The sequence below is a fragment of the Streptopelia decaocto genome, assembly GCF_964273445.1.
Source record: "Streptopelia decaocto genome assembly, chromosome: 2".
NCBI lineage: Eukaryota > Metazoa > Chordata > Aves > Columbiformes > Columbidae > Streptopelia > Streptopelia decaocto.
Genome location: NC_138655.1, coordinates 118,572,267 through 118,585,685, shown reverse-complemented (window position 1 = coordinate 118,585,685; position 13,419 = coordinate 118,572,267). Strand labels below are relative to the sequence as shown.

The 13,419-nt window shown below is 40.0% G+C and overlaps 1 pseudogene across 1 annotated transcript in view; it reads left to right on the top strand.

The window, feature by feature from the left end:
• The window catches only part of LOC309435853 (collagen alpha-4(VI) chain-like), a 50,002-nt pseudogene extending 37,529 nt beyond the window's left edge, over positions 1-12,473 (top strand). Inside the window, exons 28-35 of the transcript in view lie at positions 670-705; positions 1,561-1,597; positions 2,243-2,763; positions 6,771-6,861; positions 7,908-8,579; positions 9,428-9,521; positions 9,718-9,989; positions 11,849-12,473. The product of the transcript in view is annotated as a collagen alpha-4(VI) chain-like (transcript). The remainder of the gene's footprint in view (positions 1-669; positions 706-1,560; positions 1,598-2,242; positions 2,764-6,770; positions 6,862-7,907; positions 8,580-9,427; positions 9,522-9,717; positions 9,990-11,848) is intronic.
• Positions 12,474-13,419: the final 946 nt, after the last annotated feature.

Below are 13,419 nucleotides of genomic sequence, written 5' to 3'. Positions count from 1 at the left end.
CTCACTGCAGCCCCCTGCAAGTAAGTGAGAATTTTCAGTAGGCTTGCTACGCATCTGTATTGCACACATGATGAAAACTCTCAAGCTGCCTTAAAAAAAAAAGTTTATTTTCCCTGTATTTTATTCCTGTTATAAGGATTAAACAATGCTTTTATTTTGAAAAAAGATACTTGGAATCCTGGCATTTGCTCACAGCTCCCAAGAAGAAGGCTGCAGACTGGTTGGACAGTCAGGATGTGTGTGTGGTCTGTGGGATCTCTTGAGGTAGAACTGTGGGGATTTTACCCTGCAAGAGAAGAAGACAAGCCTGTTACACATCAGAGGTTGACAAGGGTTTAAGGTGCAGATAACAGAACCACAGCAGAGAAATGACTGTTTAGAAAGAAAATCTAATTCCAAATTATACTGGTCCTCAAGGGCAACAAGTATGAACATTTATAAAACCATTAAGGAAAATGGACCAAGAAGTAGTTCCGGGAAGCAGTCTGCAACTCTGTTTGGAAAAGGTCCACAGAAATCTGTGCTGGGAACTGTCTCCTCATATTTCAATTTCACAAATGGTTGTCAGGGAAACACTACAGTGCCTGCATTTTCTTTGAGCTAGAGAGTCATAGATGACAATGCATTATCAGGGACTGATTTTCTGGACCTGTGTTTAATTTGTTTCAGGGTGCCAAGGGACCAATGGGCACCACTTTAATGGAAGTAAGTAATCACCTTACAGCTAGCTAACTGCACACTGCATGGATTTAACAGGTTTTGTCTTCCATTTATAAGCACTGACTGCAATGATCACAATTAGCTGTTATGAAATAGTTTCCTTTTCAAATACTTGTCAAAGTGCAGTGGGTTCTTCTGTTTGGCAAATAATCAAGGAATGAGAAACAGTTATGTATATGGATTAATGCCATGTCCAAACATTTACAAACTGTTGGACCATTAATACTCCTTTATTTGTTTCTTCATTCAGATCAGTTTGCACACCAGCTCAGGTTTACGGTTATTTTTCACCCTTTTGTAGAGGAAGGCATTTTCTCAGCAAAAGCTGTTTTCACTGGAAATAGCAGAGTAGGATTTCTTCAGAATCCTAATCCCATGTAAAATAAACACTGCCCTTCCATGGACAACTACTTGCACGCAATACTATTGCAAGTGTGTTCTGTGTCCTGAGGGGGTCCTTTCCTCCTTCGTGGACCTCTCTCTTCCTGTGTGAGTTGCTGTTGAAATGCCCCTTCTCCTGTGGAAGTGCCATTGCCTGGTGACCTCCTAGATCAGATTATTACACAAAATAAAGAGTGGGTAAATGGTTGCTTAATACTCCAGAGCATGATTAAATGCCAAGAGAGCATGTCTAAAAGAAACTTAGGTTTCTACAGCAGGGGCAGAACATCTGTACTATTTGAAATACAGAGGAACTGGAATGTGTGATTCTGGAATTACTTTAGTGAGAGTTAGTTCAGGAGCTGAGATATGACCTACAGCTCAAACCAATAGTAGGATTTCCAGTCTGTGGTGGTCTGGCATTTGCCAATTAATTGCTTTTTTGTTTTGGTTCTGCAGCCTTGTGAACTTGTGAATTTTACACGAAAAAACTGCCGTAAGTAGGGAGCATCTTTTAGCTCATATTCCACCCAGTCACTGTTCTTAAATGGAATAGCCTCAATTGGAGGCTCTGGAGACAGGTAGTTTGTATCTGGGTTCAGTTTGATGATGGCTGCTGTCATTTGAGGGGTTTGCAGCTGATTTATGAAACAGGCTTAGACTTTTTGCTTGTTTTTCCTGTCTCTTAATTACAGAAAACTGTTACAGATGCCTCTTTTCCTCATTTAACATTAAATTAATTCTTTGGCACTGTGCAAACTCCCTTTGGGGAATTTTCTGAGAGAATACAGTATTTGTATATCACCTGACCTCCAGATTTGCAGTGTTCATTCTCTCTCGGACTTGTGTGCTCAGTGGAAACCAGAACAATTTATTTGTGATCCAGTAAAACCACACTATTTTGAGTATTTAGCTGTGGAAGAAGAGTGCTCTCATCTCACTGACAGATTCTGTCAGTCATCTGAGCTTTGGCTCAGGCTTTTTAGTGAAAGCAAGTAGATATGTCACTATGTTAATGAATATTTATTTACTCTGCATCTCTTCATTTCAGCTTGCTCATCAGGTAAGCTCATTTGGCCTCTGCATGTCCATTCTTTTATAGACTTGAAGAAAAACCTAACAATGTTTGAGTTATGGAAAGGTTTTCACACAAATTTTTTATTTCAATATACAGATACATGTCCAGTTTATCCAACTGAAGTGGTGTTTGCTTTTGATATGTCTGAAGATGTTACGCCAGCTGCATTTGAAAGAATGAGGAACATTGTTATGTTATTGCTGAAGATCATTAAGATCAGTGAAAGCAATTGCCCAACAGGCGCTCGTGTGTCTGTTGTTTCTTTCAATGTCAATACGCGCTATCTCATCCGATTCTCAGAATTCAAAAAAAGACACTTGCTGCTGCAAGCAGTCCAGAGAATACCGCTGGAAAGATCAACTGGAAAACGTAATATTGGGACAGCCATGAGATTTGTTGCAAGAAATGTCTTCAAACGTGTTCGTCAGGGCATCCTCACAAGAAAAGTTGCCCTATTTTTTGCCAGTGGTCCATCGCAGGATGATGTTGCCATCAACACAGCTGTGCTTGAGTTGAGTGCCTTGGATATCACTCCAGTGGTTATTGCCTTCAGTGAAGTGCCAAATGTCAGACGTGCTTTCTCGGTAAGTAGATAGATTATAGAAAACCAAGTCAGTCATCCATTTGCTTGGTATCTAAAGGTGTTTGAGTTAAGTGTGCTCTCAAGCCGGGAAATTCTACAGGAACTGTCCAATCGCTTATTAGAAAGGGGTATATAAAAGGTTACTATTTTAACGAAGAAACACTGATTCATTTGACCATAATGATCACCATCTGACCTCTTTCTTCACATTAATTATTTATGACTTGTGGTCTTAGGCCAAATCAGAGAATTTCAATAACAAGATAGCTGGGTGGCATTCAGAGATTGCTTCTTCCACGCTCAGGATCAGAGCATCCCCACACGTAGGAAGTCAAGGAAGGGAGCCAGGAGGCCTAGGTGGTTGAATAGGGAGCTGTTGGGTATGCTCAAGCAGAAGAGGAGAGTTTACAGGTCATGGAAGCAGGGGCTAGCCACTTGGGAGGAATATAAGGCTGCTGTTAGAGGATGTAGGAAGGCAGCTAGGATAGCCAAGGCCTCCTTAGAATTACAGCTGGCGAGAGGGGTCAAGGACAGGAAAAAGTACTTTTTCAAATACATAGCAGATAAAACTAATACCAGAGGCAATGTAGGCCCACTGATGAATGGGGTGGGTGCCCTGGTGGCAGAAGATACAGAGAAGGCAGAATTACTGAATGCCTTCTTTGTCTCTGTCTACTCTGCCGGAGGCTGTCCTGGGGAGCCCTGTACCCCTGAGACCCTGGATGAAGCCAGGTCAATGGAGGAGTTTGCTTTAGTCGATGAGGACTGGGTTAGGGAGCAATTAAATAGTCTGGACATTCATAAATCCATGGGTCCAGATGGGATGCATCCGCGGGTGCTGAGGGAGCTGGCTGAAGTCATTGCTGGACTGCTCTCCATCATCTTTGCCAAGTCTTGGGAAACGGGAGAGGTGCCCGAGGATTGGAGGAAAGCAAATGTCACTCCAGTCTTCAAAAAGGGCAAGAAGGAGGACCCGGGTAATTATAGACCGGTCAGCCTCACCTCTGTCCCTGGGAAAGTAATGGAACAGCTTGTCCTTGGTGCCATCTCAAGGCATATCAAGGATAAGAGGGTTATTAGGGGCAGTCAGCATGGCTTTACCAAGGGTAGGTCATGCTTGACCAACCTCATAGCCTTTTATGAGAATGTAACAAGGTGGATGGATGATGGCAGAGCGGTGGATGTGGTCTACCTTGACTTCAGTAAAGCCTTTGACACAGTCTCCCACAGCATCCTCACAGCTAAGTTGAGGAGGTGTGGTCTAGACAATAGAGTAGTGAGGTGGGTTGCAAACTGGCTTAGGGAGAGAAGCCAGAGAGTGGTAGTCCATGGTGCGGAGTCTAGTTGGAGGCCAGTATCTAGTGGAGTGCCCCAGGGGTCAGTGCTGGGGCCAATATTATTCAATATATTCATTAACGACTTGGACGAGGGAATTGAGTGTACTATCAGCAAGTTTGCTGATGACACTAAGCTGGGAGGAGTGGCTGGCACGCCGGAGGGCTGTGCTGCCATCCAGCGGGACCTGGACAGGCTGGAGAGTTGGGCAGGGAATAACCTAATGAAATTTAACAAGGGCAAGTGTAGAGTCCTGCATCTGGGCAGGAACAACCCCAGGTTCCAGTATAGGTTGGGAAATTACATATTAGAGAGCAGTGTAGGGGAAAGGGACCTGGGGGTCCTGGTGGACAACAGGATGACCATGAGCCAGCACTGTGCCCTTGTGGCCAGGAAGGCCAATGGCATCCTGGGGTGTATTAGAAGGGGGGTGGTTAGTAGATCGAGAGAGGTCCTCCTTCCCCTCTACTCCACCCTGGTGAGACCACATCTGGAATATTGTGTCCAGTTCTGGGCCCCTCAGTTCAAGAAAGACAGGGAACTGCTGGAGAGGGTCCAGCGTAGGGCAACGAAGATGATTAAGGGAGTGGAGCACCTCCCTTATGAAGAAAGGCTGAGGGAGCTGGGTCTCTTTAGTTTGGAGAAGAGGAGACTAAGGGGGGACCTTATTAATGTTTATAAATATATAAAGGGTGAGTGCCATGAGGATGGAGCCAGGCTCTTCTCGGTGGCAAACAATGATAGGACAAGGGGTAATGGGATCAAGCTGGAACACAAGAGGTTCCACTTAAATTTGAGAAGAAACTTCTTCTCAGTGAGGGTGACAGAACACTGGAACAGGCTGCCCAGGGAAGTTGTGGAGTCTCCTTCTCTGGAGACATTCAAAACCCGCCTGGACATGTTCCTGTGCGACCTCACCTAGGTGTTCCTGCTCCAGCAGGGGGATTGGACTAGATGATCTTTTGAGGTCCCTTCCAATCCCAAACATACTGTGATACTGTGATTATGTTAATTTCACTTGGTTACATATGCTGTTTCTCATCTGAAATTGTGACATGTACTAACCATTTAATTAGCAAACCATGGCCTTAGTTTCTAGAAAAAGTAGTAGTAGAAGGCTTCAAGTACACCAGTTTGGTTTTTTGTTGTTTGTTTTTGTTTTCAAACGAAAATTAAATTAAGCAAAACCCCTTTTGGTAGCTGTATTGCCATTAGCAAAGGAGAAAATTAACAACTTTTGTTTTAAATTATGACTTCATATAGAGAGAGGTAGTAAACAAAAATAAGCAATCCGTTTTACCAGGTACCAAAGGAAAACTATTCTAAGTGTCTTTAAGGTTTCATAATGTGAATTCCATGTTCTCTCTCTTTTCTGCTCATTTTTGTATAATCTGTGCTCAATTTTAACCTTTTTGCAATAGAATTCCTTCCAGCTGTGGTTTCTTCAAAATTATCCTTGTAGAAGGAAACTATGTCTACTTAATGTGACAAAAAATGCAAAACTTTGAGTCTAAGTTCTGATCTAGTAGTGTCTAAGTCAGCCCTTTAATCTTTGTATTATATTTAGTCTCACGCAGCATCATATCCATTAGTCAACACACATATTTGCACTGCTGAATGTCAATTTACCAGACTGAAAAAATTCTGCTGGTGTATGAGAAGGAAGCTTATATTTTATTCACTGGATTGCTCTACAGGATAAACAAATATTTTGTTTACTTAGGGTAAGCGGATTATGAATACAAATGGTATTTACGAAGGTGCCAGCTTTCCATAAATGAGTTTTCAGAGTAGAAAATTTTAAAAAAGCTGCTTAGCAGGGGGAAAGGCAAAAAATTCACTGCCCAGCTCTCCTTTATGGTTACAGGGATGAGAAGGCAACTGACCGCACCACCACCCCCCAAGAAAATACAGCCTCTCTTTTTCTTTCAAATGGGCTTCTGCCCTTGCAATTGAGAGGTGATTCAATCTTCATGATCCTACCGGCCTGTAGCCACAGATACTTACTGGCTTGGGTTATTTTGCTTCAGGAGCCTCAGCTTGGAGATGACAGTAATTGCTGATTCTTATTCCCTTGAAAAGTGCTATCTATAAGATCCTTTACAGCCGTTAATCAGAAGTTAATTGTGTTGTGTATAACACACAAAAAGTTTAATGCAAAGATGTAATTATTTATTTTCTCACCATTTAGGTTATCCATATATATGGTTAATTTCCTGCAATGTTATGATATTTTGCAGCTATTTTTATTTATCTTAGTCCGGAAGGAAATGGTTTTTTCCTTTGAATTACATTTGGATGGGGTCAGATGGTCAGTGAAATTGTAGGATGTTGTCGGAACTTCTTCAGGGTTCCTCAAGCATTTCTGTGGTCAAATCTTCTACTGCGGAAGGTTGTCTTTCTTCAGCTGATCACAAGCAACACATCGGTGGTTCTAATGCTAAAATTTTCTAATGCTAGAATTTTCTTTCCTAAGAAAAGTTTGCTGTGGAGGATTTCTCTTTGTCCCAGAACGAGCTGAGACAGGAGATTCTGCCCTTTTTTCTGTAGCACCCTACTAAGAAAATAAAAAAAATGATTGCCATTCACTGGCAAAAAAAAAAAAATACAAATCTTTTGCCTGTGTTTTACCTATCTTTTTAATGTTACTTTTGTGTCTGCTTTAAAACACAGATTGATGATACTAGAAGATTTCAATTCTTTGTTTGGGAAAGACAAGAAGATCAAAGTTTGGATAACGTCACATATTGTACACTCTGCTTTGGTAAGATATTTTACAAATTCCAGCTGTTGCATTGGTCTTCTTACCCTTTCAATAACAAATCCTATAGATTTTGCAGTGTGGTGTTGGGGAATTTTTTGGTAACTCTTTTTTTGCTTAAATATAAAAAATAATAATTGCTGAACAATGCATTGAGCAGAGTCCTACTGCCATAAGTGGTTCTGCAGGAGTCTGCAAAGATGTATTAAGAGCTGATTCCTCATGTGCACATGTACCAGCACTAATGCCACGAGTGGCTGCATGGGGTCACTCAGCTCAGCTCTGCTGCTCAGAGGTGGCCCATGAGTACTCACATTCCAGGATAGCTGCAAGACAATGCTGTAGCTGTTTCTCCTCATCACCAAGAAAACTTCACTCCCTGACAGGGAGTTGTTCTGTCCCTGGCATTCTTACTTCCAGACAGTTTAACCCCTTCTGCTGTTGGGCGTTCTTGCCCTCCATGCCAGATCATTCCTTCGTTACAGATTCCCATTGCTGAGAAGTTATGATTTTAATTTCCCCTTCAGTGAATGGTAAGAATTAGAATCTCAAAAACACAAAAGCTGTTTAATTAGTTGCTGCTTCAGCCATGTGAAATAAATTATTGTGTTTGGCATTTCTTTAACAGAAATGCACTTAAAATAGCATTCTGATTCTGGGAAACCAGGCTCATTTACTGTAAATTCTATATTGTGAGGAGGAGCAATGGTCTGAGATGAAAAATAGTTTGTTCCAGTGTCCTTTACATTATTCAGATTTCAACAGAAGAAAATTTCTCAAGGGAACTCTTGTCTGTTAAGTTTTAACTTATGAATATTTTTTGCTCTCATGCCTGAATAATTTCCCATGGTATCTGAAAACCTTGTTCAGCAAGACTCATGTGTTGTTCCTTACTAGAACAAGATGATTTCAAGTTATCAAATTGATTTTTTTAAATCGAAATTAAAGAAAAATAAAATAGACTAATAAAACCGTGTGAATTTTTTTCTGAACTATTGCTTTTGTTGTATTGCTAAATAGTTTGCTACCTATTGGCTCTTCCTGTGTAGATAAATGCAGACCAAGGACCAACTGCGAGGTGCCCTTTTCTCCCCCTGTTCTGATGGATATGGATATCACTTACATCATGGACAGCTCTCACACCATCAGCTGTGAACAGTTTCAGAGAGCTAAAGACTTTGTGAGCAACATGCTAGATCAGTTTGTCATTTCCTCACAGCCAAACGAAACGTATGGAGGCATCAGAGTGGCACTGGTGCAGCAGGCTCCCAGGGGCTTCCTACCTGACAGAAACCAGACCCCTGTGGCTCTGGAGTTTGATCTAGTCACATACAGCAATAAAGATTTGATGAAGAAACATATCCAAGAGTCTGTTCATCAACTGGAAGGACCATCAGCCATTTCTTCTGCCCTACAGTGGACGGTTGAAAATGTATTTTTTAAAGCCCCTAGACCAAGAAAACACAGGGTCATATTTACAATAGTTGGAAGCAAAACAAGCATGTGGGACAGAGAGAAGCTGAGAGAGATTTCACTTGGAGCCAAGTGCCAAGGATTCACCTTGTTCACTCTTGCGCTTGGCGATGATGTGAGTGACGATCAGCTGATGGAGCTGTCAAGCTCCCCCACAGATCAGCACTTACTGACATTGGGCAGGGTTTCAACATCTGAGATGGTATATGCTCAGAGGTTTAGTCGGGCATTTCTGAATCTTCTACAACGTAAGTAGCATGCAATGGCATTCGCTTAAGTTATGGACAGAAAGAGAAATGCTGTGTAGAAAAAGGCATGGTATATGTGCTGTCATTCAGTTCCTAGTCATAATTTAGCTAGCCAGTCTTTCATCTTGAGTTTGCTGCAGATGCTGGACAGTAATGGAAGTGCCAGTAATGACAGAACAGTGTTATATTCTGATGGTGCCTTAGGTCGAAGTCTCAAGTAGTGTTTTTCTCTTAAGTTTGTATTTAATGAGTGGCTTTGTTGATTATCCTTTCACTAAAGGAAGACCATTCTTCATCTTAGAGTCCACAGTTATATTCCTGATTTAGGCTTACATTTATCCAGATTTACCGAGCTGTTTATGCCTGTTTGGACTTTGGAGCAGATACAAGTTTAAACATTTAGCAGATTTGGCATTAACCTCTCTGCAGTTATTCCTCCTCTGTAGAGCAGAGAAAAAACTTCACTTTTCAGGACACATTCATGCATATTAGCAGGTCTTAGATGCTTTGAAGTACAAACAAGAGTATATCAAGAAGGAAATTATGACTGATTTAAAATCCTCCTGAGAAGCACGTACTTAGAGATGTCAAAGTTTCTATAGAAGGGTATGGTATTACAGAGCAAGACAAAAGTATAAAAGGTTGGTTCAGGAGTTGCTCTCGTCTAGCTGATCTCTAACATAATTTTCATTTTCCTGGTCATAGTGCTAGTCATTCTACAGTGTGTTACTTATTGAAGGATGCAAACTCCAATTCACAACAGAAAAATCATGTAGTGCTTTTTATTAAACCTACTGGGGTTTGGAGGACTTTAAAACTCACCTGTGATATCTCTGCTTTCCCCACAGAAGAAACGAACAGTTATCCTTCACCTGAACTTCAGCAAGAGTGTGAAAATTTAGATAGGGGAGATGCACAACAGCAAGTGTCTATGATTGAAAGGTTTGTAATTGCCTATTAAACTTTTTAAGTGTGTATCTTTAAACATAAGATTTCTCTCTTTGTGTTAGTAGTTATATTCGAAGTAGTTTTCATAGAAACATTATCAGAATCAAAAATTTTTTTGTGGTATTCAGGTGTGTTTTTCTAGGCCATACTGGTGCTTAAATACTTCATTTATTTTTCCTCTCTTTGGAAGGATGCCTTTTCCTGAAACTGATGAAACTGGTTATGATCATAGATTAGAAGACCTTGAAAGAACTGAAAGGAGAGTCCTGGAGAATATTAAAGAGACCACCACAGAACCTGTATATAAAATGCCAGAAATGAAATACGTTTATGAGGAGAATGAGTATTTTACAGAGGAAGATGCTGAAGGAAAAAAGCTACAAGAGTACGGAGAAACTCAGAAGGAGAATGAAGAAAACTTAAAGGCGACAGTAGAAACTAGAGCTACCTATAGTGATTATGGTATGATTTTGGAATATGAAAATATTTTTTAATTTAGTAAAAAACCACTAAATTGTGAAGGGCTCAGTTGAACATTCACATAGTATGAAGCACTTCCATTAATTACATTTTCCAGAGTGTTTTGTCACCATATGTTTGTATTCAGTTCAAATCTATACAGTAAGTATTTGTAATAAAAGGCTGAACCGAAGGTGTCATTGTGACTTTAGCTTTGATTTGTAACTTTTTGTAATAACATAATATAAAATTCTAACCCTCTTTACTAGAATAGCTGTTCATTGTAAATCCCCAAGTTGCACTATAATTACTGAGTTACTCCTGCTGCTCACTTACCTCAACATGGAGGAACTAAATATATCTTTGCTACAGTCTGTTACTGTAGAAAGAACAGGATCCCTCAACAGAGTTATCTTATAAAAATCTTCATGTTTTTTACTTTGCTTCCTAATTATGCCTTTTTCTTTGCACATTTGCCATTTGATATGATAGATATGGGAAGCTGATTGTGAGATAGGTTGTCACCAACATCCTTCTAACACTCAGTGTTTTTATTCTTTAGACTATGATTGGAGATAATTGAATTGAAAAAAAAAATGCAATGGTATCTGCATAGCTTTGGATGTGGTAGCACATTGCTACAGGTGCCACCCCTTTGTTTTTCATCCCTCTCTCCTCAAAAATGGTTGTGGGAATCTCTGGTGGCCCCATCCCTGTTGAGAGATGACCAGTGATTTTGCAAAACTGTTAAAACATTGGATCTTTAATTAAGAGCTAATGTACCTCTGGGAATGCCATATGTCCACAGTGCATGACAGACTTGCTCTGCACAGTTGGAATTGGTCCCATCACCTAACTGCCTGTATACAGTCTTGAATCAGTGCTCGCATTAACCAGTTCTGTGGTCACAGAAAATTCAGGAGCATGATGATTTGTAATTGGTTATACTTTGCAAAGAAAATATTCCCTGTGAGGAAGTAGTCAGGGTCATTGCACTGATGTTGTAAGTAGTGACCTAAGCCACTTATAGGAGACAGATGAAATACCATTCCCAAGCCTGAGTTGTAATTAGTGACCCAACAGTTCTCATCTAAAAACATGTAGCACAATTCCAGAACTGTGATGTATTTTGTACTGGTCTGTTTCTTGAGATTGTGTTTCAGTTGATTAGGAGGAGAAGGTTGGGTAGTTCTATCAGTATTTTGCTTTACTTTTCAGTGCTTGTCCTTCAGTGTTGAACACATGCCAAAGTCTAGAGCTGTTCTTCTGACTTAATTTGAGTAACTCTGAATTTACATTGGTGAAAGCTGATTAGATCTGTACTTACTCAATACGAGATTGCTATGAAGTGTTCTACTCTCACCTACTTTGGGGCTAATTTATTAAATTTTAATCTATATTACTCTGGAAATCAGCTAAGAGACTATCATGGATAATTTAACCATTTATGCATGCATGTTCATTTATTAAATTTTACTGATGGATAGCAGTATAACAAGTTGGAATAAAAGTGGATGTTCTGAAAAGCTTTATTTACCTAGTCTCTATTGACCAGGTAAAATCATTTTTTCAATAATTTTAGTTAAAAGTCTGTGTCAGAAGACTAAACATTCTCTCTGTTTATGCCACAGAGAATCTAGTTGTTTCAGACATTCTGGTCAAATCAATCATAAGAAGAGGGGCTTCACACCACACCAGCACTGTGCATTTGTGGATGAATGCTTAATGAATCTTTGTAAGACCTTGAACAATGGCTACCTCTTTCATCTGCCAGTTTGCACTGAACGTTACTTTTTCTTGAAATTACAATGCTGACAAATGTGGATCTTTCATTAAATTTGTCTCTTATTTCCCTTTTCCAGATGCATGTGACCTTGTTCAAGATAGTGGAGAATGTCAAAATTACATTCTGAAGTGGTACTACGACAAAGAGCATAAAGTGTGTGGTCAGTTCTGGTACGGGGGCTGTGGAGGCAATAAAAATAGATTTGAAACGCAAGAAGAATGTGGATTCTTGTGCATAGAGTCTTCCTAGTGCAGAGATGCTTAATTTAATTCTTCAGTTACACCATCAGGGTGATGCGATTGGACTAGGTGATCTCCAGAGGTCCCTTCCAACCCTAACCATTCTGTGAAAGAGAAAGCTTCACACAGCTACTCAGCTCCCACGTTTCAGTTGAAAGAAATACTTGCTTGTGAAATTATCTAGTAACTTAATAGTGAAAATAAAACTATTCCTCAGTTGATCCGATATAGTATGTTGAATGTTGAGAAACTTTTGTTAGCTAACAAGGTATTGTTTAAAAGGGATAAAAGTATTGGAACTTTACTTTCTTCCATAGACATCAAAATGTACAATTTTAAATGTACTGAATAAAATAAAACAATACCTCAGAGATTTTAATGAAATAACATTGGCCATGAAAGACTAATGTCGACATGTTTTTATACATTTGCTTGCATTTATCCTGCTTATAGAAAATGCCAAAAGCATTTAGCTCTCAAATGATATAGACTTACTAGAACTTATTTCACTTTGATTTAGAGGATTTTAAACTATAGGGTCATTCTTGGCTTTTGAATTATTCTGAATAATCCAAGATGTTAATAAAATCAGTCATTCTCAAATAGTTCACTTCGGCTGTTCTTGAAACAGGTGTAAACTTACTCTTACAGTGTGGCTTCTAATGTGTAAATAAGCATTGGTCCCTTTCCCATGTTACCAAAGGTTGGACAAGTGAATTCATTTTAGAACATTAGATTTTTGTGATTGCTCTTGAGGGAAAGAAAAAATCCTGAGGACATCTTCTGATTAGAAATAATAAATGCAATACCCTGCAAAAGGGTGGGACTTAGCTAAGCTTTCACACCCTGCTGACTTGCCCAAACTCTGCTGTTGCCCATTTTATGTCTGTAGAAGTTATGGTGCATTTAACTTTGTCACCTTGGGCCACTCTTTTTAGAGGTGGCTGTGCTCACCTGGAATTTTGTTCTTCTCTGTATTTGTCTACAACAAAATAGATAAAATATCTTTAATATATTTGTATAGACTGCTGGATAAGTGTTCCTCAATGAATTTTTAAGGAACATACGTGACCTTGGATTTCCAGAGCCTAGTGCTTTTGGTTCACCCAGAGGGAGTCTATTGTGCGCAGTGACTTGGAACAGAGTGGACTCTTGTGAGGCTCTGCCAGCCTCAAGGCTGCCATATTGCTGAGCAACTCACTGCTAAAGGTGACAGTGCCACCCAAGGCAGTGCTCAGCTGAGGAAGGGCCAAAATCTCTCATGGGTTACTGCTGCTGATCCAAACTCTGAGACGGGTGAGATGATGAAGCTGTTGGTCTTTCAGCTTTGGGTTTTCTTGCAAGTGATGGAATGGGACTGCCATGGAGCGTGAGATAACCTGCTCTCTCTTATTTTTCTGTATGTGTC